Source organism: Saccopteryx bilineata, chromosome 2 (assembly GCF_036850765.1).
Source record: "Saccopteryx bilineata isolate mSacBil1 chromosome 2, mSacBil1_pri_phased_curated, whole genome shotgun sequence".
NCBI lineage: Eukaryota > Metazoa > Chordata > Mammalia > Chiroptera > Emballonuridae > Saccopteryx > Saccopteryx bilineata.
In genome coordinates, this window is record NC_089491.1 from 235,737,496 (window position 1) to 235,763,912 (window position 26,417).

At 45.2% G+C, this 26,417-nt stretch overlaps 1 protein-coding gene and 1 non-coding gene across 2 annotated transcripts in view; both read left to right on the forward strand.

Moving 5' to 3' along the window:
* The window catches only part of DCPS (decapping enzyme, scavenger), a 55,366-nt gene that overhangs the window by 9,827 nt on the left and 19,122 nt on the right, over nucleotides 1-26,417 (forward strand). The gene's annotated exons all lie outside the window — the stretch shown is intronic.
* On the forward strand, nucleotides 25,453-25,528 carry TRNAA-CGC (transfer RNA alanine (anticodon CGC)). Its single transcript has one exon. It is a non-coding gene; the product is annotated as a tRNA-Ala (tRNA).

Below are 26,417 nucleotides of genomic sequence, written 5' to 3' on the forward strand. Positions count from 1 at the left end.
CCCCTAGTCTGCTTGCATTAAGAAAAATCTCAGGCTAGTGTTTCCGGTGGTTCCTCCAGACACGGAATTGAATAATGTACTTACACAGCTCTTAATTTATCGTATTTTGGCATTATCAAGACCCAAAGTGGAAGTTGAAAGGTTCAGTTCTTTTATACTTGGTTTCATTGTGCTTTGCTTTATTGTGCTTTGCTGGTAACTGTATTTTTTACAAATTGAAGGCAAGACCTTCCATCAGCAAAAAGATTACAACTCACTGAAGGCTCAGATAATGGTTAGCATTTTTTAGCAATAAAGTACTGATATTTTTAAATTATAGTATGTACATTCTTTTATAAGACAATGCAATTGCACACTTTTTAAAAAAAAATAATTTATTGATTTTACAGAGAGAGGAGAGCGAGAGAGGTGGGGAGAATGAGACATATCAGCCCATAGTTGTTTCACTTTTGTTGTTCATTGATTGCTTGTCATATGTGCCTTTTTTGGGCAAGCCCAGGGTTTGGAACCGGCAACCTCAGCATTCCAGGTCGACGCTTTATTCATTGCACCTCCACAGGTCAGGTCGCTGTTGCACACTTAATAGAGTATAGTGTAAACATAACTTTCATATACACTGGGAAACCAGAACATTGTGCTACTCCCTTTATCGCGATGGTCTGGAACCGAACCTGCCGGGTTGTCAGAGGTGTGCCTGCACTTTTCTCCCCCTCCTTCTGCTCCTTCCAATTTTTAATGTTTATATTCTTTGTAGGATTTTTTTAAATTGCCCTTGGAGTTGTAAATATACTGAAATCTACTTTAGGTTTTATCACTGCCAGGTGAGACTCTTTCCTTCCCACCAACACTTTCGTCCTTTGCCACCCCCCAGCTTACCTGTCTCCTAGCTTGCCTGTGTTTCACACGGGGAATGTTCTGTTGCATGACTGTAGGGAAGCCCCGTAGGCTGTTCTGTCAGTAACTGGCTTGACGACAGTAAACAGTGCTCACGTTACTGTGGCCATGCCAACGTGTGCTGCACCCTCCTGCAGAGTGTAACCCTCTGATGTCTGGGGCAAATGGATCCTCTCCTTACATTCCCACGGTTCCTTCAAATCATGCTACTTTTTTCAGAATTGTTTTTCATGCTTAAATTGTTATTTTGTCTGCTTTTACTCTTCCACAAAGTTTCTAGTTGCTTTTTAAAAAAAATGTGGTTAGAAGGATACTGTGCCTTTACTGTGCTTTTGAAATTATGTATTCAGCCCCTTCAGTAGGGTAATTCATTACATGATACCTGCTTCCCTCCTGGAAACATTTCCAGAACGCTGTCTGCTGCTGCTCCAGTCTGGACAGCTGATTCCTTAGGCGTCTCTCCACCTGAGTCTTTCCTCGCAGCTTTCCCGGGAGCCATCCCAGGGAGTTCAGCGCCTTTTTCTTTCTTGTATTACTCTTTCATTTAGCTGCAGTGCATTTGTAATACTTCTTCAGAAAGAAAACATGAGGGTAAAATAAACTTGAAGTACTTTATTTTGCCCTCACTTTTAATGATTTGACTAAATACAAAATTTAGATTTTATTTTTCTTTAAAACATTAAAGACATTGATGTGTTGATTTCAAGCATTCATGTTGCTAATAAGATATCTGATGCCCTTTGGTTCTCGTTTCTTTCTTTATAGCTAATTTGGTTTTTGTTCTTTTTTTACTATTTTGTTAGTTTCCTTTTCTAGAAGCTTTTAGTATATTCACATAATCTTTGGTGTACTGAAATTTTGTAAGGTGTCTAGGTTTTTGTTGTTTTCATTGTGCTTGGGACTTTTGGACTCTTGATCTCAAGTCATGTCATTCCTCCACTCTGTCCATGTTTTCCGCTATTTCTTTGATAATGACCTTCTCTCTGTTTCCTTCATTTTCTCTCCCCGGAAACCTGATTAGTTGTTAGACTTCCTGTGTGCTGCTTTTGTCTCACATTTTCCATCTGTATCTTCTCTTTGTATAGTCTAATCAATTGTTTTAACTTTGTCTTCCAGACCTTATAGTAAAGGTTCTAATTGGTCTATTATATTTTTAATTTTCTTCCCTCTGGTTCTCTGATCATTATAGTTTCATAGTGTCTTGCTCTTATTTTGCGGAGGCTAAATTGGGTTTACTTCTCTGACACACTAATTAGAATTGTTTTAAAAATTATCTTTTGACCCTTACGTGATCTCATTTCCTCTGGGTTCTGGTTTTGGTTGTTTATTTTGGTCATTCTTTTTCAGGCTGTTGGTTTTCCTTGAATGTTTGCTGAACGTTTGCTCATTTGTATGTAGAAGAACCAGTCTGATAGTCCAGTGAGCTGGCTGCACTGCCCTTTCTGTTCTGTCGACCTGCTCATTGGGAGCCCAGACCGGTCCTGGGTTGCCATGGCGAGGCTGGCCGAGCCCTCCACGCAGCCGGTCACAGCTATGCTCTGGGCTATAGCTTCCTTCAGCGTTGTCTCCTCCATTCATGTACTGCCTTCCACTTCCTGATTTTGGGAAATGAACTGCAGTCTCATTCTCTGCTGCCTCCCGACTCTTATTCCTGTCACTGTTACGAGTTTGTTCCCTTTGTATTTCATTACTGCTATTGCAGTGGGTTTTTGAAATGGTCTAAGGGCCACCATGAAGTAGGAGTTGGTGGTCTTCCAGGTATGTCTAGATGTGCTGGGGGGGGTCTCTGTAGGTGTAGGTAGCTTAGACCACAGAGAAGGTGCCCCAGCGAGGCCACACCCAGGTAGAGCTGCTGCTGGTGCGCTGAGACAGAAAGACACATCAGTTTCTCCCAGGTAGGTGGTCATGCCCAGCGGATGGGGTGTACACAGATGTGGCCAGATCCATAGGATAGTAAAACTTGTGTCCCTTTGGCCTGGCATTTCTGCTTCCAGGGAGCTGACTGAGGTGACTGCTTCCACACACGCACAAAGAGGTGCAGGGATAGTCATTGCAGCATCACTCGTGATAGAAAAACACCCTCAGTGACCCCTGTTGGCAGGGGACGGGGGTTAACAAGGCAGGGGTGTGCCTGGTGTGGGCGACTGTGCATTTATAACAAGGCGGGAGAAGACCTGAGGGGACTGTTGTAGGAGATCTCTGAGGTCACAGATAACCCATGAAGGATTCCCTCACTTGTGTCTAAAAAAAAAGAACTTTTATGTAGATATGTTTCTACTTACGCAAACTCATTCAAGAAAAGACTGGAACAACGAATACCCAACTATTACCTGCATTTACCTCAATGAAAAGGATTGGGATTATTTGAGAGTATATTCATATGATGCTTGGTTAGATAGATTTGTTTTGTTTTTAATAAGAGGAGGGGAGACAGAGACAGACTCCCGTATGCGCCCTAACCAGGATTCACCCTACAAGCCCACTAGGGAGCAATGCTCTGCCCATCTGGGGCCCTTGCTCCTGCAACCGGAGCCACTTCTTAGCACCTAAGGTGGAAGCCATGGAGCCATCCTCAGCGCCAGGGTCAACTCACTCCAATTGATTCATGGCTGCAGAAGGGGAGGAGAAGAGAGAGAGCGAAAGAAAGAGAGAAGCGAGAGGGGGAGGGGTGGAGAAGCCGATGGGTGCTTCTCTTGTGTGCCCTGATCGGGAATCACACCTGGGACATCCACACGCCGGGCCAGCGGTCTACCACTGAGCCAACCGGCCAGGGCGGCAGATAGATATTTTTTAGGATGTTAACCTCACCAAATAAATAAAAAAAAGCACTTCAAAAGATTAGCCTGGATTAAGGTCCCTGGCTGCTTCCTTATTTCACAGCCAGAATGACCCTATCATTCAGGGCCTGTAGTTCATCAAAAAATACTGCATACCCCCAAGTCACATGAACCCCAAAGTCTGGTGATTTATGCCTACCCACGGAGGCACACCTGTGACATGCTGATGATGAGCACTTGGCCATCGAGGAGTGCACACTGGAGCTGGGGGCTGGGTGAACTGGAGTGACTGCACCCACATCTGGAGACATGGTGGCCGCCAGTGATAGGCTGGACATGAGCCGGGAAGGCGGGAGGTAGAAGGGGCATGCCCAGTGAGGGCAGCAGTGTGGGCAGAGCTGTACATTAGGCATCTAGCATTAGCTGGGCTTTGTTAATAGAACAGAGAAGAGGTGAGTGAGCCCACAGGAGTCTCTCTTTACTGCTTTGGTTTCATCAGTGGATGCCACTTAAAGATGGTAGGTTTCTGCCTGCTTTCTCTCTGGGTGCTTCCGAGCTCCTGCTGCCAGTGAGTCAGGGCTCCCATTTACTTGGTAGAAGGACAATGGGATAAGAACAAGCAGATATTTCACAATGGAAAGGTTCCTGCCACTTGAGTAAAATTCTTAATCTGGGCTCTGCCTTTCTCTGGCTCTCTGATTGGCCCATACTCTGCTTTCCCTGCCACCTCAGCTCAGAGCCTTGAGTGCTGCCTCCTTGCTGCCTGAGAGCAGAGAACTTCTGTTCAGTTCTCTGTTTAGACTCATGACTTCCATGAGGCCAGGAGGAGCCATGGCATTCAGAGCCTATTTAGAAGTGACTAAATCCTGAGTTACTGCGCTTGTGCCACACCACTACAAGCCCAGTGTTCTCTCTCTCCCTCCTCCCCCGTCGATGGGGCAAGGCCCCAGCCTCTGTGGCAGTCTTAAGGCTTGATCAGCGGAAAAGTCGGCTTACTCAGGACCAGTGGGCAAAGGCAGATTACCCGCAGGATAGCTGGTTCCATTTCATTGCTTGGCTCCGGCTGTGGCTGCCAGCCTGTGGCAGTGTGGTTTTGTTGTCTACTCCTAGTGCATACTTCTCTTTTTTTTTAGTTTTTATTTTTAATTTATTGTGTTGACATGGTTTCAAGTATCCCACTCAATATAACACCCTCTACACCCCTGCATTGCCCCTCCCATTCCCCATGCAGTCTCTTTCTACCCCCTTCCCCCCATGCATACTTCTTAGTGAGCAATACCCTAGGGGTTCCGTAGTCCTGGGCTCCCCTCAGTTGGGGTTGTATCCTGTGCCTTTGGCCTTCTCTGCACCACACACACAATATGGCAGTTTCCATTGAAGTTACCCTGACACTTGGTACTTGTGCTCCTTGCAGAGTGAATTGAGGAAAAACCTTTAGACAGGAAGTTGCAAGAGGCCATATTTTGGACTTCCTGAGTATTCAGTCTACTGGCTCTTGTAGTCTGGTTTGCTCAACCCCAGAATAGTTTCTTCCCACATGTGAGCTCTAAGGCCAGGACTGTTGGTCAGCAGCTCCGTTATCTCGTTAGATAGCGGCCCTTGAGCCTTCTATTAAAATGGACCTTGTAGAGCGTCGTTAAATCCCACAGCCTCCCTTTAGCAGCATGTCCTGTTTCTGAAGGACCATCTTCTGAATGGCATAACTGAAGGCCATAACCACCCCAGCTATCTCTAGGGTTGCATTCAGGGTTGCCAGATTTGCTTGTGGGCACCTAGGCCCTGTCATCCCCTCCTGTCACTCTTGGACCTCACAGAACTGAGGAGAGGGAGGAAGGAGCTGGTCAGATCCAGGGTCTTGCTAAAATCAGCATCTGCCTCTTCTCTGTTTCTAAGAGCATCTCTGTGCTTTCATTGAGACAGGTAATTAGTGGTTTGAGGTTTGTTGCGGAGTGGTTGAAGCCTCCTGACCACACCCTCAGCCTTCTTCTTCTCAGGCCTTGAGTTCTCCCGGCATCATTGCAGTGGGGGACAAGAAACACTCCTCCCCAGCCTTTGACTGGAGCATGGCCACCTCCTCTCCCGCCTCTGGCCTGTTCTCTGGTCGCCAGAGGCCAGGGCAGAGGAGAGTGTCACCTGGCCCTGGGAGAGCCCCAAGAGGAGGAGAGGAAAGGTACTTCCAGAAGACCTCTACCAGCCTCGCCCTTGCCAGCCCTCTAGGAGTTCTTCGATGGAGTGCTTTGCCAGTGTGGGTCATCCAGCCTGTCACCCGGGTAGCTCTCTGTGTGGCTGTTATGGAGGGGCTTCATACTCAGATCATGCTTTGCTGTTGCTTCTGTTCTGCTTTCCTGGGCCTGTACATCTGGGTCAAATAAGTGGAAACTGGCTCATCATAGTGAAGGGAGAGCAAAAGCCACAGACAGAGCCGTGGAACTGACCTCATTGTGTAGAAGCCATCAGCAAGGGCTGGAAAGCAGTCCTGTTTGAACATGTGTATGGGCAGGAGAGCAGACTGTCTGTGGTTTGCGTTTTCATGTTTCATGCGCAGCAGCATTTTCCCGGGGATTTGCCTAAGCCAGCTTTGGCAGAGAGAAGGGAGGCAGCTGCTCTTTTCTCCACAGAGCCCTGCCTCCCACCTCTGAAAGGAGTGTGCTCTGGTGCCTGCATGGGGGCGGGGTGTTTTACTGATTGGAGAAGGCCTTTCAGGACCTAAGGGTCTTGATGTGGAGGGTAGGGCTGTTCTAGCAGGGGCACACCAGCCTGCTCCTCTGATCTGCAGAGAAAGGGCCTGTGTGTATAGGGCCCTTGTTTGCCGGGTGCACTGTGTGACCGTTCCCCTCGCCAGAACACCCCTGTAAATAAGGGGCTATAGCCCCAAGCCCCACAGAGGCTGCCATACCACCACAAGGCCCCTCTTAGGTGGGACCCTCACCCCAGGCCTTCATTCTCACCATCTAGCACTGTCATCTTTGGTGGGGACTAGGGGGTTGCTACCACACACATAATTTGAAACAGCCGTTGTTTCTTGTTGTGAGCAGGGTCGTTGTTAGCTCCTCTGTGCTCCCCACTGGAGCCTGTTCTAGCCCAGCGTCTGCAGCAGGGGCCCTGTGACATCGCTCCTCACAGGCCTCTGGGGCCGAGGGAGTGGGCCTCTACTTGCCTGCACCTCCCAGGAGGCATGGCCGAGCATCGGGCATTGCTGTTGTGGTCTCTGCCCCCCTGGCGTCCTCCCACACCTCCAGTCGGCAGCCCACTCGCTCTGGCACCTCTTCTCCCCTTTGGTTTTGCTGACAGTGGTTTGTGTGTCTCCGGAGGGGTTGGGACTCATCATGTTTCTTTCCTCTGAGAGGGCTGCTATTTGGTGAACGTGGCTGCAGCGTCGGTGTCTGAGGAAAGGCCTGAAGAGGGTGGTTCTTGCTCTCAGGAAACAGGACTGCGTAGAGGAGTCAGACCACTTGGGTTCAAGCTCTGCCACTGAGACCTTGGAAGATCACCTGACTTCTCTGCAGCTCAGTTTTAAGGGGTGGCTTATTTTTCTATTTTTACATATTTGTTACATAAGTGATACATACTTGTTTTAGAAAAAAATAATAAATAGCCATAAAAAACTAATTAAAGTTATAGTATATAGAACTACACTGCCCAGAGCTAACGCCCAACATCTATGTCCTGAATTGCAGTGTTTTTCTGTATGGTTATACGTGTGTAGTTGTGTGTGCACACACTCTTAAAAATAAAGCGGCATAATCTGTCTTCTGTAGACTATTGTGAAGCCCAGTGTGTGGCCAGTGCGGCTTTAGACTCTGCACACGCAGTGCACAGAACAAAGTCTCTGTTCTCATGGAGCGGACGCTCAGCTGGGGGAGGTGGACCACAAGTACCAAACAAATAGGTCAAGTGGCAGTAAACAGCTCGGAAGAAGTAGAAAGCATTATAAGAGACAGAAGGACAGGGACATGGGCTTCTGGTTAAAAGGGAGTTTGAATGCTGCCTGCTTCCTTTAAAACTCTCACTAGAAATGACATTAAAGAAATTAACCTTAAAAAAATGAACCCATAAATACTAGAGGGAGAGAGAGGAGAAAAACCTAGAGAGCAAAGGAACGGGGAGGAGCTATTGACCCAGCAGATCTGAGAGACAAGTTGAGCTGGCGGAGGGGACATCTGGGCAGCAGTCACCGGGAGCCTCTTCCCACTCACATAACCGGGCACTGCTCCTTCCAGAGCAGAGGCTCTGAAAGGGTAAAGCAGCGGGCACGGAGCTTCTTCCAGCTGCAATTGAGATGGGGTTGTGGTGCTGAAAGGTAGGGCGGTGAAGTGTAAGTTTAGGTATTGGATGTTGAGATGACCTCCCCAGCTACTTCTGCTCCTCATCACTTGGAATGCTGCCAGCCAGGCTGCATGCCTCCGTCTATGAAATTGGGAGAGTGAATCTGACCAACCCCAAGAGAAAACACTTAAATTCTTGGAGGTCTGTCATGCAAAGGAATAGCCTGATCATCCTAAAATGAAACTGCAGGGGAACTCACCTCCGTCCACAGGCTGCCTCTCAGCTCTTTAGTGAGCAGACAGGCAAGCATGACCAGACTTCAGAGGAAAGCCTCAGCTGGAAAAGGAAGGAAGGAAGGAAATGAAGGAAACATGGAGGAAACAAACTGTGTAGGAAGAAGGAATTTTCAGAAACTGTCCTTTTTCTCAGAGAAATTATGATATACTGAATGCATAAGAATAAGATCCTATTAATAAGGACTTTTCAGAAAAGGTCTTGGAAATTAAAAATATAGCAGAAATGAAATATTCAGTATGAGGGTAGTTGAAGCTGAGGAAAACGTCCTTAAAAGTAGAGCAAAAGACATAGAGGTGGAAAATGGAAGAGTACAGAAAACCAAAAGATGAATCAAAAGTTAAATCCAAGTAGGTGTTCCAGAAAGAAAGGGCAGAGAAAATGGGGAAGAAAATAACCAAAGAAAAAAGATAGTTTTTCAGGATTGAAGAACATGATTTTTGAGATTGAAACAGCCCCATAATTACCCTGCTCAGTGGATAAAAATAAACTCTCTCCAAGACCCATCAATTTGATCAGGACATTGGGGAAAGCAAAGAAAAAACAGTCAGTGAACAGGATGGGGGATCAAATGACCCCAGACCTCTGGGCAGCAGCCCTTCAGTCCTGAAGCTCAGGGCATGCTTGCACACTGAGGCTCACCTTCCCATCCCAGCATCCTCTAGGCAGACTCTTAATTCAGTGTGGCAGTAAAGGCATTCTCAGATGTCTCAAGTCTCTAAATTTCTCTCCCTCACACCATGTCTTTGGAAGCATCTTGATTTTGTGCTTTACAGTGGTTCTTGATGTTTGATCCCCTGATCAGCGGCAGCAACTGCACTTGGGAACTTGTTAGAAATGCAGATTCTCAGGTGTGCCTCAGATCAGCACACTAACATTTGAGAACCACTGCTTTAAAAAAATAAGGACATAAACTGAAAGAGGCAGATGGTAGGTGCAGGAAACAAGATACCCAGTATGAGAGAGATGGGGACGCAGGCCTGGCCAGGTGGTTCAGCTGGGTAGAGTGTCGTCTTGATATGCCCAGGTTGCGGGTTTGATCCCCGGTCAGGGCCCATACAGGAATCAACCAATGAATCCACAAGTGGAACAACAGATCAGCGTTTCTTTCTCTCTCATTCTCATTCTCTCTATGAAATCAATAAATTAAAAGAGAAATAAATAAAAAGAGAGTGAGGGAGATGGGGAGACGACCCCCAGGATGATAATGCGTGAACTCCCAGGACATAACTCTGCACAGGCTCCTGTTAGAGTAAGTCCGAGCTTCCAGGAAGCCACATTGTTCATGTGCCTGATGAGGGTTTTTTTGGGTTTTTTTTTGTATTTTTCTGAAGCTGGAAACAGGGAGAGACAGTCAGACAGACTCCCACATGCGCCTGACCGGGATCCACCCGGCACGCCCATCAGGGGGCGATGCTCTGCCCACCAGGGGGCGATGCTCTGCCCCTCCAGGGGGCGATGCTCTGCCCCTCCAGGGCGTAGCTCTGCCCCGACCAGAGCCACTCCAGTGCCTGGGGCAGAGGCCAAGGAGCCATCCCCAGCTCCTGGGCCATCTTTGCTCCAATGGAGCCTTGGCTGCAGGAGGGGAAGAGAGAGACAGAGAGGAAGGAGGGGGTGGGGGTGGAGAAGCAAATGGGCGCTTTTCCTGTGTGTCCTGCGTGGGAATCGAACCCGGGTCCCCCACACGCCAGGCCGATGCTCTACCGCTGAGCCAACCGGCCAGGGCCTGCCTGATGAGTTTTAACATCAAGAGGAGATATACAAACAGGGATGTAGATGTGATGAGTTAGTGATAAGTTTATAGAGAAGTAAACAAAAAAGTAACTACATACACCAAAAATTGTGCTGAAAAGGAAAAAATAGTCATAAAATACTATTCAGCAGTGAACAGCATTTATAGCATCATTAATAGCGTTAACATTGAATACTGATTTATCCCAAATTGTGACATGGTGGTATTGTGAGGATGGGGGTTACAGAGAGACTGTGTATGTGTGGCTGTGTGTGTGCATGTGCACTTTAGGTGGAGAGCTGGTATAAAAGCTAAAACCTGATCTATAAATGGGAAGTTAGTAAGTGCTAGTAAAATTGATAATCAAGGAGGAAGAATATACATGTAAAATATTTGTAATTTAGAAATCTGTAAGTACATTACCGAAGAAATGGCGCCCAGAGCTGGGTGGTGTCCAGAGAGGAGCAGCAGCCTGAAAAGCAAGTTTTGTTTGACTCTCATGAATTCAAGGTGAAAGCAAAGTTTGAAAAGGCATGACAGGTATGGAGGTTTTATAAGGAGCATCAGGGTAGTCCTCTTAATATGTGTTAGTTCCCCCTTACCCATGGTTTTGTTTTTCTTGGTTTCAGTTACCCCACAGTCACATATTAAATGAAATAAACACTTGTTGGGTAAACAAGTGTTTTTTTTTAGCTTTGCTCACTTGTAGTGGGGCAGCGAAATTTGTGTATAGTCTATGGAAGGCTGCAGGTGTTTGCCCTCAGGGCGGCAGATTGCAAATTGTGGATTGCCTTCCTGCTTAGAAGGGACCCTTGTTTGCTATTTGCTATTGTTTGCTGGAGAAGGCCTCCCCCCCCCACCCCCCCCAGCCTATTTTGTTGGAGAATCTGGAGGGTGAGAAGGAGCTTGGGAGTCCTGAGATTTTGGCCAGGCCTGTTTGGCTGGGGAGTGCTGACGCTGGTGGGGGCCTATCAGTCCAGCTGAGTCCAAAGTGCTGAGGGGCTTTGGAGCCCTAAGAGAAAGGGAAGCGGTCTACCCTGCTTGTTTGCTGGTCCCCTCTTAGGAAGCTTTAATAAACGGAATGGCCCACCATTTTCTGGCTCCACTGTTCCATTACCATCTGCCCTAATCCAGTGGGAACCTACATGTCCACGGTGGCGGCGACCACTGGCCTTACAACACTTCATAAGTTTTCAGTTTTGTGCCATTGTGAGTAATGTGATGAAATCTCATGCCCTCCCCTGCTGTCCCTCCTGGGATGTGGACTATCCCTTTGTGCAGAGTATCGACACTACAAACAGGATCATGAGATCTTTTGAGAAAGACTGACTGCATTAATTAGAGTATGTTATATTATTATTATAGTATATTATAATTGTTTTATGTTATTGTTGCTGATCTACTGTAATTTATAAATTAAACTTTATCATACATACATACATACAGGAAAAAAGATAGTATATATGTGATTCAGTACTGCCTGGTTTCAGGCATACATTGGGCATTTTGGAATGTATCTCCCAAGCAGAATGGGAGACTACTGTATTGTGAATATTTTTTGGATATGTTTGGAGGGGTTTGAGATTGTTCCAAGCTGTTTTTTAAAGAATGCCAGCGAGAGGGTGGGGGGAGGGGTATGTTACTTCCTCATGGCCACAGGGAAAAGCTTCTGGGTGGGAGGTGCCAGGTACTGCTCACCCAGGCAGATGGCCCCCTTAATAAGTCACCTTGCTAATCAGGGGTTGGCAGAGAGGGCACTAGGCATGTAGTCAGGCCTTATCTGCTGGCCTTGGGGCTGACACTGTGGCGCCTTGGCTAAATCCCAGCCCTGAGCTAGATGGAGCCATGAGATTGCGGGTGCCACCATGTCCTCTTGTGTGAAATGAGGACATAATACCCACCTCACATTGATATTGAGGAATTGAGGAGTGAATGAGGTAAATACATTTAGGATGTAGAAGGGTGCCTAGCTCCTCTGTTAGCAGTTAGTGCTGAGGGTCCAGAGGGTATTGATACCTTTTTTTTTAAACTCTATTTTGAAAAAAATATTTGAACCCTACAGGAAAGTTGTAAGAATAGTACAAAGAACTCTGTAATAAAAGCCCTTCACCTTTTGTGTTTAAAATTATAGTTTACATTTAATACTATTTTGCATTAGTTTCAGGTATACAGCATAGTGGTTGGACAGTCATGTACTTTACCAAGTGCTCCCCCCAATATTTCCAGCACCCACCTGGCACCATGCATAGTTATTACATTTTATTGACTATGTATCCTATGCTGTACTTCACATCCCTATGACTATTTTATAACTACCAATTAGTACTTTAAAAAAAAGATTTTATTTATTGATTTTAGAGAGAGGAGACAGAGAGAGAAAGACGAGGGAGGGAGTGGAGGAGTGGGAAGCATCAACTTACAGTTGCTTCTTGTATGGGCAAGTCTGGGGTTTCGAACTGGTTACCTCAGTGTTCCACATTGACATTTTATCCTCTGTGCCACCACAGGTCAGGCCAATTAGTACTTCTTAATCTCTTCTTCACCTTTTTCACTCAGTCCCCTAGCCCCCCACCCCCTGGCAACCATCTGTTTTATGTATCTATGAGTCTGTTTCCATTCTGTTTATTTGTTTATATTGTTTTTTAAATTCCACATATAATTGAAATCATGTGGTATTTGTCTTTCCTGACTGACTTATTTCACTTAGTATAATACCCTCTAGGTCTATCTATGCTGTCACAAAAGGTAAGATTTCATTCTTTTTTATGGCCGAGTACTATTCCATTGTATTATATATGTACCACAACTTTTTTATTCACTCAGCTATTGATGGGTGCTTGGGTTGCTTCTATATCTTGGCTATTATTGATATAAATAATGTTGTAGTGAACATAGGGGTGCATACATTTTTTCAAGTTAGTGTTTTGGGTTTCTCTGGATATATTCCCAGAAGTGGAATTGCTGGGTCATAAGGCAGTTTCATTTTCAATTTTGTGAGGACTCTTCATACTGTTTTTCCATAGTGGCTGTTCTAGACTGCATTCTCACCAGCAATGCACAAGGGTGTTCTTTTCTCCACACCTTTGCCAGCACTTGTTTGCTGATTTATTGATGATAGCCATTCTGACAGGTTTGAGGTGATATCTCACTGTGGTTTTAATTTGCATTTCTCTGTCAGTGATGTTGAACATCTTGTCTTATGTCTATTGGCCATCTGTATTGTCCTCATTGGAGAAGTGTCTATTCAGGTCCTTTGCCCATTTTTTAATTGGATTGTTTGTTCTTTTAATGTTGAGTTGTATGAGTTCTTTATGAATTTTAGATATTAATCCCTTATCAGATGTATAATTGGTGAATATGTTCTTCCATTCAGTGAGTTGTCTTTTTTTTTTTTGTCTTTTTTTTTTTTTTTTTTCATTTTTCTGAAGCTGGAAACGGAGAGACAGTCAGACAGACTCCCGCATGCGCCCGACCGGGATCCACCAGGGGCGACGCTCTGCCCACCAGGGGGCGATGCTCTGCCCATCCTGGGCGTCGCCATGTTGCGACCAGAGCCACTCTAGCGCCTGAGGCAGAGGCCACAGAGCCATCCCCAGCGCCCGGGCCATCTTTGCTCCAATGGAGCCTCGGCTGCGGGAGGGGAGGAGAGAGACAGAGAGGAAAGTGCGGCGGAGGGGTGGAGAAGCAAATGGGCGCTTCTCCTGTGTGCCCTGGCCGGAATCGAACCCGGGTCCTCCGCACGCTAGGCCGACGCTCTACCGCTGAGCCAACCGGCCAGGGCCCAGTGAGTTGTCTTTTCATCTTGATGGTTTCTTTCGCTGTGCGAAAGCTTTTTAGTTTGATGTAGTCCCATTTGTTTATTTACTTTTGTTTCCCTTGTCCAAAGTGATATATCAGAAAAAATATTACTAACAGAAAGGTCCAAGATTTTACTGCCTATGTTTTCTTCAAGGAGTTTTATGGTTTCGAGTTTTACATTTAAATCTTTAGTCCATTTTGAGCTTATTGTTGTGCATGGTATAGAATGGTGGTCTAGTTTTTTTTTTTTTTTTTTTTTTTGCATGTTTCTGTCAAATTCTCCCAATACTGTTTATTGAGTAGATTGTCTTCACTCCATTGGATGTTACTTAAAATTTTTTTTAATTTATTGATTGAAATTTAGAGAGAGTAAGAAAGAAGCATTGATTTTTGTTCCACTTATTTATGCATTCATTGGTTGTTTCTTGTATGTGCCCTGACCAGGGATCAAACCACAGCCTTGGTGTATCGGGATGATGCTCTAATCAACTGAGCCACCCGCCAGGGTTTCCACTGTATGTTCTTGCCTCCTTTGTCAGATGCTAATTGACCGTATAAGTGTGGGTTGATTTCTGGGCTCTATTCTGTTCCATTGACCTATATGTCTATTTTTATGCCAGTGCTCTGTCCCGACACCTGTTATTAACATGTTGCCACACTTGCTTTTTTTCACTCCATGTATGCATGTAATGAAATTATTACGTGTTGAAAAGTAAGCCACAACCTTTCATTGTCTCCTAGGAACCAGAGTGAAATGATCGATTTTAGGGCATTTCATATGTATACAAAATATTATGTAACAGAGACCATTATTAAGTTCTACCACTTGTGTCAATACCATCTTAGAAGCAGAACTCCTCTGTCCCATCCAAGATCCAGTCCAGTCTCTAATGTCCTTTCATCTGGAACTCTCCCTCAGCCTTTCTCTGTCTTTCTTAATGATGACCCTTTTGAAGAGTTGCAAAGCTGCTTATTGGTAGAATGTCCCTGGGTTCGGGTTTGCTGATATTTATTTCCTCGTGATTAGATTCAGGCTGTACATTTTTGGCCAGAACACCACCGCATGCATATCCCTCATGAGGCACATGGTATCATTTTTCTTGTTAGTAGTGATGTTAACTCTGATCACTTGGTGTTTTCCCCTTGCAATTAGTAAGTAATCTGTGTGGAAATATTTTGAGACTGTGCATGGATATCCTGTTCTCAGTGTATTTCCACCCATTGGTATTGGGCGTTGACTCTTGCCCAAACTCCTTGTGAAGTTCAGTTGCAGGTCAACATCTTGATTGGCATTTAGGTAGACACCAGAGTTTGCTTTTAGCTGCCATTGAGAAACTTACATTGATTTTTATCAGAGAGGTTTTATTCCATTTGGGACAAAAATACTCTTCCTGTAAAGTCTGAAAGATCAGATTCATTTGTTCAGGAAGTATTTGTTGAGAGTTTACAGTAGGCCAATTGCTATTCCAGGTGCTAGGGATAAAATGATAAAACATTTTAAATCCCTTGCAGGGTAGATAGTTGTTTAGAGCATTGATCCAGCATGCCAAGGTTGCAGGTTTGATCCCTACTCAGGGTACATGCAAGAAGCAACCAAGGAATGCATGAATAAATGTTTCTCTCTCTCTCAGATCAATAAATAAAGACTAAAACAAAATTTAAAAAGTTATACAAAATGTCCTCCTGGAAGGTCCACTTGCACCAGATAGTAAGGAGGCGGTGGTGAGGTGCGGGTGCTTCTGCCAGGCTGTCCAAGAATGACGAGGCGACTCTTTGGGGAGAGGCTTGAATGGTGCAAGGGACCAATCGTGACTTGGGTGGAAGGCCTGCCCAGCAGTGGGAACAGCTGGTGCAAGGTCTAGAAGTGGGCACATGCTTGATGGGGCTTAGGGGAAGTGTAAGGAGATCAGTTTGGCCGGAGCAGAGCTATCAAGGGGAAGAACGGTGGTAAATGAGTTTGGGGAGAGGTCCGGGCACGATGATGGAGCCGTGCTGACCATGATAGGGAGCCAGCAGACAGACAGTCCAGGTTTGAGGCGTCGGCCCCTCGAGAGGATACGGAACTCAGCCAGCCCCACCCTGACCCAGCATGTGGGGGCCTGTGTTTCCCGTGGTGGTTCCCTAGGGGCAGCCCCAAGAGCGACTGGCTCTGAGGGCCTGAGTATAGTGGTCGGTTTCTGCATCTGGGAAAGGAAAGGCAGCAGGAAGTGATTTTTTCTCTACCACTGAAGGGCAGGCAGGAGGGGTTGGCCTAGCCCGGTGCCTGTGTCCCCAGCACCCTGGGTGGCTGGGCGGTCTTTGACAAGTGTTGGCAGACAGTGGTGTGCTCAGAGGCCCAGCGGCTTTCTGGTCTGGAGCAGCCAGGGAGCCCCAGACTGTGAGCACAGGACTGTGTGTCTGCCTTTGTCCCCCCCCATCTATCCCCATGCCGAGGGAGCATCGCTGCTCATGGCTTTTCTCCCTACGGCCCAGTACAGGAAACTGGAATCACAGCGAACACAGGAGGGACAGCTGGCATTTGAGGAGCATTTTTCTGTTGGGGTGAAGAGGCACTTTTTCTAATTGAATTTGTTAGGGTGACACTAGTTAACATAATCATACAGGTTTCAGGTGCCCAGTTCTACAACACATCTGTGCTGTTGTGTGTTCACCCCCCTCAAGTGAAGTCTTCACCCATCATCATTTATCCCCCCATACCCTCCTCTACCTCCCCACATCCCAGCAATCGCTACACTCTTATCCATGACCATGAGGGTTTTTAAATGATTTTTTTAAATGTATTGATTTTAGAGAGAAAGGGAGAAGGAAGCATCAAGTCCTAGTAGTTGCTTCTCCTATGTGCCTGACCAGGCAAGGCCAAGGTTTTGAAGCAGCAACCTCAGCATTCCAGCTCGCTGCTTTATCTACTGCGCCACCACAGGTCAGGCGACCATGAGGGTTTTTAATTGTCCTTTGCTTTATCTACACCCCCCTCATCTAGCGCCTCATCCCAACAGCGTCATCCTGCTCTCTATGTATGAATCTGTCTCTATTTTGCTTATTAGTTCATTTTGTTCACTAGATTCCACATGAGTAAGATCATGTGGCGTTTGTCGTTCTCTGACTGGCTTATTTCACTTAGCATAATGCTCTCCAGGCCCATCCATGCTGTTGCAAAAGGTAAGGTTTCCTTTTTTATGGCCACATAGTACTCCATTGTGTAAATGTACCACAGCTTTTTTATCCACTCATCTACTGATGGGCACTTGGGCTGCTTCCAAATCATGGCTACTGTAAATAACATTGCAATGAACATGGGGGTGCATATCTTCTTTTGAATTATTAGTGTTTCAGGCTTCTTAGGATATATTCCCAGAAGTGGGATGGCCGGGTCAAAAGGCAGTTTCACCAGTCTGCATTCCCACCAACAACAGTGCATGAGGGTTCCCTTTTCTCCACATCCTAGCCAGCACTTTTGATTTATTGAAGAAAGCCATTCTAATAGGTGTGAGGTGATATCTCATTGTGGTTTTAATTTGCATTTCTCTGATGAGTAGTGACATTGAGCATCTTTTCATAGGTCTGTAGTCTTTAGAAAAGTGTCTCTTCAGGTCCTTTGCCCATTTTAGTTTTGGATTGTTTGTGTTTTTGGTGTTGAGTTTTATAAGTTCTTTATAAATTTTGAATATTAATCCCTTACCAGAGATATTGGTGAATATGTTCTCTTTGCTGTGCAAAAACTTTTTATTTATTTATTTTTTTTATTATTATTTTTTCTGAAGCTGGAAACAGGGAGAGACAGTCAGACAGACTCCCGCATGCGCCCGACCGGGATCCACCCGGCACGCCCACCAGGGGCGACGCTCTGCCCACCAGGGGGCGATGCTCTGCCCATCCTGGGCGTCGCCACGTTGCGACCAGAGCCACTCTAGCGCCTGGGGCAGAGGCCAAGGAGCCATCCCCAGCGCCCGGGCCATCTTTGCTCCAATGGAGCCTTGGCTGCGGGAGGGGAAGAGAGAGACAGAGAGGAAAGCGCAGCGGAGGGGTGGAGAAGCAAATGGGCGCTTCTCCTGTGTGCCCTGGCCGGGAATCGAACCCGGGTCCTCCGCATGCTAGGCCGACGCTCTACCGCTGAGCCAACCGGCCAGGGCCTTCAGTTGAATTTATATGTAAATTGGAACAGGTAGATTTACCTATTAAATTTAATTTAGACAGATATTTGTCATAACATAGTATTTTTACCTTTCTGTGCTTATAAATAACTTAAACATTTTCAAACCTACAGAACCTATCTTGTTTGTAACCTGAGGACTGCTTGCAGATCTGAAAAAATATTGCTGCGAGAACCATCTCAGATTTTACTGCCTATATTTTCTTTTAGGGTTTTTTTTTTTTCTTTTTTTTTTTTTTTTTTTGTATTTTTCTGAAGCTGGAAACGGGGAGAGACAGTCAGACAGACTCCCGCATGCGCCTGACCGGGATCCACCCGGCACGCCCACCAGGGGCGATGCTCTGCCCACCAGGGGGCGATGCTCTGCCCCTCCGGGGGCCTCGCTCTGCCGCGACCAGAGCCACTCTAGCGCCTGGGCCAGAGGCCAAGGAGCCATCCCCAGCGCCCGGGCCATCTTTGCTCCAATAGAGCCTTGGCTGCGGGAGGGGAAGAGAGAGACAGAGAGGAAGGGGGAGGTGGAGAAGCAAATGGGCGCTTCTCCTATGTGCCCTGGCCGGGAATCGAACACGGGTCCCCTGCACGCCAGGCCGACGCTCTACCGCTGAGCCAACCGGACAGGGCCTTTTATTTCTTTTTTTTTTTTTTTTTTTTGCATTTTTCTGAAGCTGGAAACAGGGAGAGACAGTCAGACAGACTCCCGCATGCGCCCGACCGGGATCCACCTGGCACGCCCACCATGGGGCGATGCTCTGCCCACCAGAGGACGATGCTCTGCCCATCCTGGGGGTCGCCATGTTGCGACCAGAGCCACTCTAGCACCTGAGGCAGAGGCCACAGAGCCATCCCCAGCGCCCGGGCCATCTTTGCTCCAATGGAGCCTTGGCTGCGGGAGGGGAAGAGAGAGACAGAGAGGAAAGCGCGGCGGAGGGGTGGAGAAGCAAATGGGCGCTTCTCCTGTGTGCCCTGGCCGGGAATCGAACCCGGGTCCTCCGCACGCTAGGCCGACGCTCTACCGCTGAGCCAACCGGCCAGGGCTATTTCATTTTTGAGAGACAGAGAGAGGGAAGGAAAGAGAGAAGCATTGATCCACTGCTCCACTTAATTATGCTTTGATTACTTCTTGTATTGATCTGGCGACCTTGGGCTCATGCTGGTGACCCTGGGATTGTGTTGGCAGCCAACATAATCAAGCCAGTGACCCTGTTCTCTAGCTGATGACCTTGGGTTATAAACCAGTGACTTCAGTGTCCTGTGTCGACACTATCCACTCTACCACCTGTGGTCAGACTTTTCTTTTAAAGATTTTATTTATTAATTTTAGAGAAGAGAGGAAGGATAGAAGCAGGACACATTGTTGCTTCCCAGATGTGCCCTGATAAGGCAAGCTCAGGATTTTAAACCACTTACCTCAGCATTCCAAGTTGGATTTTATCCATTGTGCCATCATAGGTCAGGAAGACATTTTCTTCTAGGATTTTTATATTTATGTCTAATATTTAAGTCTTTAATCCATTTGGAGTTTATTTTTGCATATGGTATAGGGAGGTGGTCTAGTTTCATTTTTTTTGCATGTATGTGTTCAGTTTCCTCAGTACCACTTATTGAGTCTCTACTCCATTGTATGTTTTTGCCTCCGTGTCAAATATTGATTGTTCAGATAGGCGTGAGTTGAGTTATGGGCTCTCTGTCCTGTTCCACTGATCTTTATGTCTGTTTTCATGCGAGTACCATGCTATTTTGATTACTATGGCTTTGTAATCTGGTTGAGATCAGGCAGCATGATTTCCCCGACTTTGTTCCCGTTTTTCAATATTGCTGTGGCTATTCGAGGTCTTTTGTGGTTCCAAATACGTTTTGGGAATGTTTGTGTGGGGACACTTTCTAGATGCTTCCTATGTTCTGCTCATTGACTTCTCACCACAGCCCAAGGTCACACAACTACTGAGAGCAGAGTTAGGTCAGAGTCTGTTTTTTCCACCAAGCTGCACTGCAGATAGCATGGGACTCCCCCAGAGTCCGCTGCCAGGGCCACAGCAGTGCCGCTTGACCTGTTTCAGGCAGTCTCCTGCCTCTTGAGGTCCTGTTGTGCTTGAACTGTGACCCTGGGCTATTAGAGTGCGGTGGGAGTGAGAAGTAAGGAACAACCTTTGCTGCTGCCTCCCTTTCGGACTCCAATATAGAGATACCCAGGAAGTAGGGTGATATTTACTTAGCATCTCCAGGCATCCAGATGACATGTGTGTTGTTTAATACGAACACAACTCTGTGGGGCAGACTTTATGACCATCATTTAACAGATGAGGAAACTGAGACTCTGAGAGGTTAAATAACACGCCCTGCCAGGTCCCAGAGCCAGTAAGAGGAGTCAAGTCAGCGCGGGTCCCATGTCTTTGCACCAGACTTCTTTGGCTTCTGGAGCTGATGGACTAGGGGCCTTTGATCCTCACCAGAGTCATGTTCTTGGGATAGCACCTGTGGACTCCTCGCCGGGGCTTTAGTAGGTGTTGAAAGAGCACAGACTTTAGGGTGGAAAGACTGGCCTCCAGCCCGCCTCTGCCACATCTCACCATATGACATCAGATAATCGCCATCAGCACTTTTCACTCACCTGTGAAATGGGATCAAATCACCCATGCCCTCAGACCAAATATGAAAGTGTAGGGTGGTGGTTGTCAGTTGGGTCTGGAGGTGGGAGAATTTGCTGAGGTGTTTAGTGCACCCACAGGACCTCTCTTGTCTCAGGTTTTCTGGACGAGCACATCTGAATCCAGGGCAAGGGAGTCAGGGAGGGGTAGGTCTTTTGAGAAACATCCCGACTGATTGTAAACACCAGTTTCCTTTCCTGCCCTTAATATCTTTGTTGATGTGCCATCTATTGGGGTGGGCAAAGTGGGTTTACAGTTGTTTGTGTGGAAAAAGACAAATACAAAAAAATAATATACTAATTAATAAATAATACAATAATAAACTGTAAGCCTTTTCCCCACCCCTATATAAATATTAGAGTAGTGATAACAGCTGTAGCAGATGTTATTAGAAATAGAGAAAAGGACTTAATCAAAACCAGGTGGTTTCGACCCTTGCCTGGACTCTGTTTAGGAAAACTACTCAATTTCCTTCTGGTGAAAACAGTTGTTCTCAGCTGTGGGCAGTTTTACCCCCAGGTGGACATTTGGCAGTGTCTGGAGACATTTTTGGTGGTCACAAGTGGAGAGAGAGTTTTATTGGCATCCTAGTAGAAACCTGCAATGCGCAGAACAGCCCCCACAACAAGGAATTATCCAGCCCTGGATGTTGGTGATGTCAAGATTGAGAAACTGAATGAAAAGTAGTCAGCACTTACACAGTAAATATTTACTATAGGTCACACATTGTTGCAAGTGCTTCACAGCTGTTAACATGCTTAATCCTCCCAATCCTATGGCTCAGGAACTATTATTATCCTCAGGTGACAGATGGGGAAGAAGGGACAAGGAAAGTTAAATAACTGGACTGGTGTTTGGCTCTCAAGGAAGGAGCAGGAGAGCCAGGACTTGAATTCAGTTGGGCTCCAGAGCTGAGCCTTTAACCACTGTGCTATCTTGTATCGCAGTCTAGCCACGACAAGTCTGTTACGGGGTCCTCAAACGGGAAAAGGTATGGAATTAAATAAATGATAGAGAATTAAAGACATATACATAAAGATAGGTTCGGGAGGACCACACGGCGAGCAGTCTGTACTGCTCCTAAGCTGATACAATGGCAGCCCCCAGAAGCGCATCCCCCAGAAGCTTATCCGTCTTTATTCAGGGAAAAAATATGGTCCATTAGCAATTCAATTGTTTCCAAGACAACTCAAAGACAACCCCCACCATACCATTCAAATCTAACTTTACACCAATAAGATACTAGCTTCCAGCCTCTTTCGGAGAACATGGGTGGGATAAGCAATAATCAGTATAGGTCTTTGTTAACTGGGCAGATGAGATGGGTGGTTAGGCCCAGCACCTGTCCCCTGGATATAAAAACACCTTGTTTATATTTCGGTCCCCAACAGATCCCCCCTTTTGTATTTATTAAAACTTCAGTTTGTGTTTTGTGATTCATACGCACCTGAATTCCCATGTTCTGATTTGGAGGCAGACTGGAAAAATATAAAATAAACAACAATATTAAAATAGCCAATGCTAACAGATACTATAACAAGTGTCCTAATTCAATGAAGTGATTAAAACCTATTAGATTATCAAGCAAAGTCTTAACTAATACTACAGGATCTAAAATAAAATTCTTAGTCTTAAATGTCCTTAACATGTTAATGTAATTTCACCAAGTCCATGTTGACACCATCACCGCTTCATATTATTTGTAAATGTAATTCAACCCCACTTCAGTCTGAGAAGTGTCCCAAGGAGCAGGAGCCACACACATTTAGGAAAAGTCCACAAGGCATTGGAGTTGTGGTCACATTTCCACACTTTGCACCCAGAGTCCAAGTCCCAATGACCACTGCTTCTAGCTGGCAATGATTCAGGTAGACTGGAAAAGCCGTCTGCAGCATGTATGGAGACAGAGTTTCTGTTTTTTTTAAATTGGAGAGGTGAACCCAGGGTACCTTTCCCTGGAGCTCTGCAACCATGGCATGGTGAAGAGAACCTGGGGATACACTATGCTTGGTGGCAAAGGTAAATTTGTCTAAATTAGGAGCAAGTCCCAGCCTAAAATAGGCATGGGGCATTGAGGCAAGAGGAATAAAGGAAACACTAAATATTAAAGCAGCAGAAAATAAGACTATCAACTCCCACAACAGAGATTTTCGAGGGATGAATAAAAACCTGAATATTCAGGCAAGGCATAGGAAGTGGCCCTTGTGTCCATAAGAAATGAGATAAAAAAAAAAAGAAATGAGATCAGAGTGACGTCAGAGAAATGGGCGCCATGAGGAGCGTGACTGACAAATCTCCCCAAAATTTCAACAAGTTCATCAACCAGAGACAGAAAAATCTATCCTTGGAGCATCTGGGAGTTCCACACACTGAAAACGAAGTGCTATCGACAAGACCACCTTCAGGTGCCATTAAGAAAAAGGAAATCGAATATCATGAATACAAAAGATAGAGAAGTAGCACAGACAGGTGTGGAAAAATCTATGGAGAAAAAAATTTAATATATTGAAAACCTTGGAGCTAAATGACAGAGAATTTAAAATAGAAATCCTAAAAATACTCAGAGATATACAAGAAAACACAAAAAGGCAATTTAGGGAGCTCAGAAAACAACTCAATGAACACAAAGAATATATTACCAAGGAAATTGAAACTATAAAAACAAATCAAACAGAGATGAAAAACTCAATTCATGAACTGAAAAACGAGGTAACAAGCTTGGCTAATAGAACAGGCCAGATAGAAGGTAGGATTAGTGACATAGAGGACAAGCAACTTCAGGCACAACAGAGAAAAGAAGAGAGAGACTCAAAAAAAAAAAAATGAGAAAGCCCTACAGGAATTGTCTGACTCTATCAAAAAGAATAACATAAGAATAATAGGTATATCAGAGGGAGAAGAGAGAGAAAATGGAATGGAAAATATATTCAAACAAATAATAGGTGAGAACTTCCCAAGCCTGTGGAAAGAACTAAAGCCTCGAATTCAAGAAGCAAACAGAATACTGAGTTTTCTTAACCACAACAAACCTACTCCAAGGCACATCATAATGAAATTGGCACAAACCAACAACAAAGAAAAAATTCTCAAGGCAGCCAGGGAAAAGAAGAATACAACATATAAAGGAAGGCCTATTAGATTATCATCAGATTTCTCAGCAGAAACTCTATAAGCTAGAAGAGAGTGGACCTCAATATTTAAAGCCCTGAAAGAGAGGAACTTTCAGCCAAGAATATTATACCCATCAAAGCTATCCTTCAAATACGAAGGAGAAATAAAAACATTCACAAATACAGAAAAGATAAGGGAATTTATCATCAGAAAATCCCCACTCCAGGAAATACTAAAGGGGGTTTTCCAACCAGATACAAAGAACAAAAAACAAAACCACAAGTAAAAGCTCCACCAAGAACACAATAAAACCAAATTTAAACTGTGACAACAAAAACAAAAAAAGGGGGAGAGGACGGAGGTTAACAGTAGCAAAGGACGATGGAGTGCAGGAACACTCATAAGACAGGGTACTACAATGAATATGGTAGGTACCCTTATCATTACTTAATGGTAATCACCCTTGAAAAAAACCACCACAGAAGCACATGACTTAAAAATGGTAGCAACAGCCCTGGCCGGCTGGCTCAGTGGTAGAGCGTCGGCCTGGCGTGCAGAAGTCCCGGGTTCGATTCCCGGCCAGGGCACACAGGAGAAGCGCCCATCTGCTTCTCCACCCCTCCCCCTCTCCTTCCTCTCTGTCTCTCTCTTCCCCTCCCGCAGCCGAGGCTCCATTGGAGCAAAGATGGCCTGGGCGCTGGGGATGGCTCCTTGGCCTCTGCCCCAGGCGCTAAAGTGGCTCTGGTCGCGGCAGAGCGACGCTCTGGACGGCAGAGCATCGCCCCCTGGTGGGCAGAGCGTCGCCCCCTGGTGGGCGTGCCGGGTGGATCCCGGTCGGGTGCATGTGGGAGATTGTCTGTCTCCCCGTTTCTAGCTTCAGAAAAAAAAAAAATGGTAGCAACAGAGGAAAGAAGTATGGAATACAACCAAACAAAAACAAATGATAGAAAAACAAGAGAGAAGAATCAAACAAGATACAAAACTAAAAGAAAGCAATTTATAAAATGGCAATAGGGAACCCACAAGTGTCAATAATTACACTAAATGTAAATGGATTAAACTCACCAATAAAAAGACACAGAGTATCAGAATGGATTAAAAAAGAAAATCCAACTGTATGCTGCCTACAAGAAACACATCTAAGCAACAAGGATAAAAACAAATTCAAAGTGAAAGGCTGGAAAACAATACCTCAAGCAAATAACATCCAAAAAAACAGGTGTAGCAATACTCATATCTAATAACTGACTACAAGACAGAAAAAGTACTCAGAGACAAAAATAGTCATTTCATAATGATTAAGGGGACACTGAATCAAGAAGATATAATAATCCTTAATATATATGCACCAAACCAAGGAGCACCAAAATATATAAGACAGCCTCTTATTGACTTAAAAACAAAAACTGACAAAAATACAGTCATACTTGGAGACCTCAGTACACCGCTGGTGGCTCTAGATTGTTCATCCAAACAGAGAATCAATAAAGATATATTGGCCTTAAACGAAACACTAGCACCTGGATATGATAGGCATCTACAGGACACTTCATCTCAAAGCGACAGAGTATACATTTTTCTCTAGTGTACATGGAACATTCTCAAGAATTGACCATATGTTGGGCCACAAAAATAACATCAGCAAATTTAGAAAAATCGAAATTGTACCAAGCATATTTTCTGATCATAAAGCTTGAAATAAGAATTCAATTGCAAAAAAGAGGGGAAAAAACCCCACAAAAATGTGGAAACTAAACAGCATACTTTTAAAAACTGAATGGGTCGGCCCTGGCCGGTTGGCTCAGTGGTAGAGCGTTGGCCTCGCGTGCAGGAGTCCCGGGTTCGATTCCCGGCCAGGGCACATAGGAGAAGCGCCCATCTGCTTCTCCACCCCTCCCCCTCCCCCTCTCCTTCCTCTCTGTCTCTCTCTTTCCCTCCCGCTAAGGCTCCATTGGAGCAAAGATGGCCCGGGCGTTGAGGATGGCTCTGTGGCCTCTGCCTCAGGCGCTAGAATGGCTCTGGATGCAGCAGAGCAACGCCCCAGAGAATCTGGGCGCATGCGGGAATCTGTCTGACTGCCTCCCTGTTTCTAGCTTCGAAAAAATGAAAACAAAACAAAACAACAACAAAAAAAAACTGAATGGGTCAAAGAAGAAATAAGCGTAGAGATTAAAAGATATATACAGACAATTGAAAATGACAATACTACATAGCAGAATCTCGGGGATGCAGCAAAAGCAATAATAAGAGGAAAGTTCATATCACTTTAGGCCTATATGAACAAACAAGAGAGAGCTCAAGTAAACCACTTAACTTCACAGCTTAAGGAACTAGAAAAAGAAGAACAAAGACAAAAACCAGCTGAAGAAAGGAAATAATAAAAATAAGAGCAGAAATAAATGGAATAGAGAACAGAAAAGCTATAGAAAAAATTAATAGAACTAGGAGCTGGTTCTTTGAAAAGATCAACAAAATTGACAAACCTTTGGCAAGACTCACCAAGGAAAAAAGAGAAAGGACTCATAAACAAAATCCAAAATGAAAGAGGAGAAATCACCACAGACATCAGATATACAAAGAATTATTGTAGAATACTATGAAAAACTATATGCCACCAAATTCTACAATCTAGAAGAAATGGATAAATTCCTAGAACAATACAATCTTCCTAGACTGAGTCATGAAGAAGCAGAAAGCCTATACAGATCAATTAGCAGGGAGGAAATCGAAAAAACTATTAAAAACCTCCC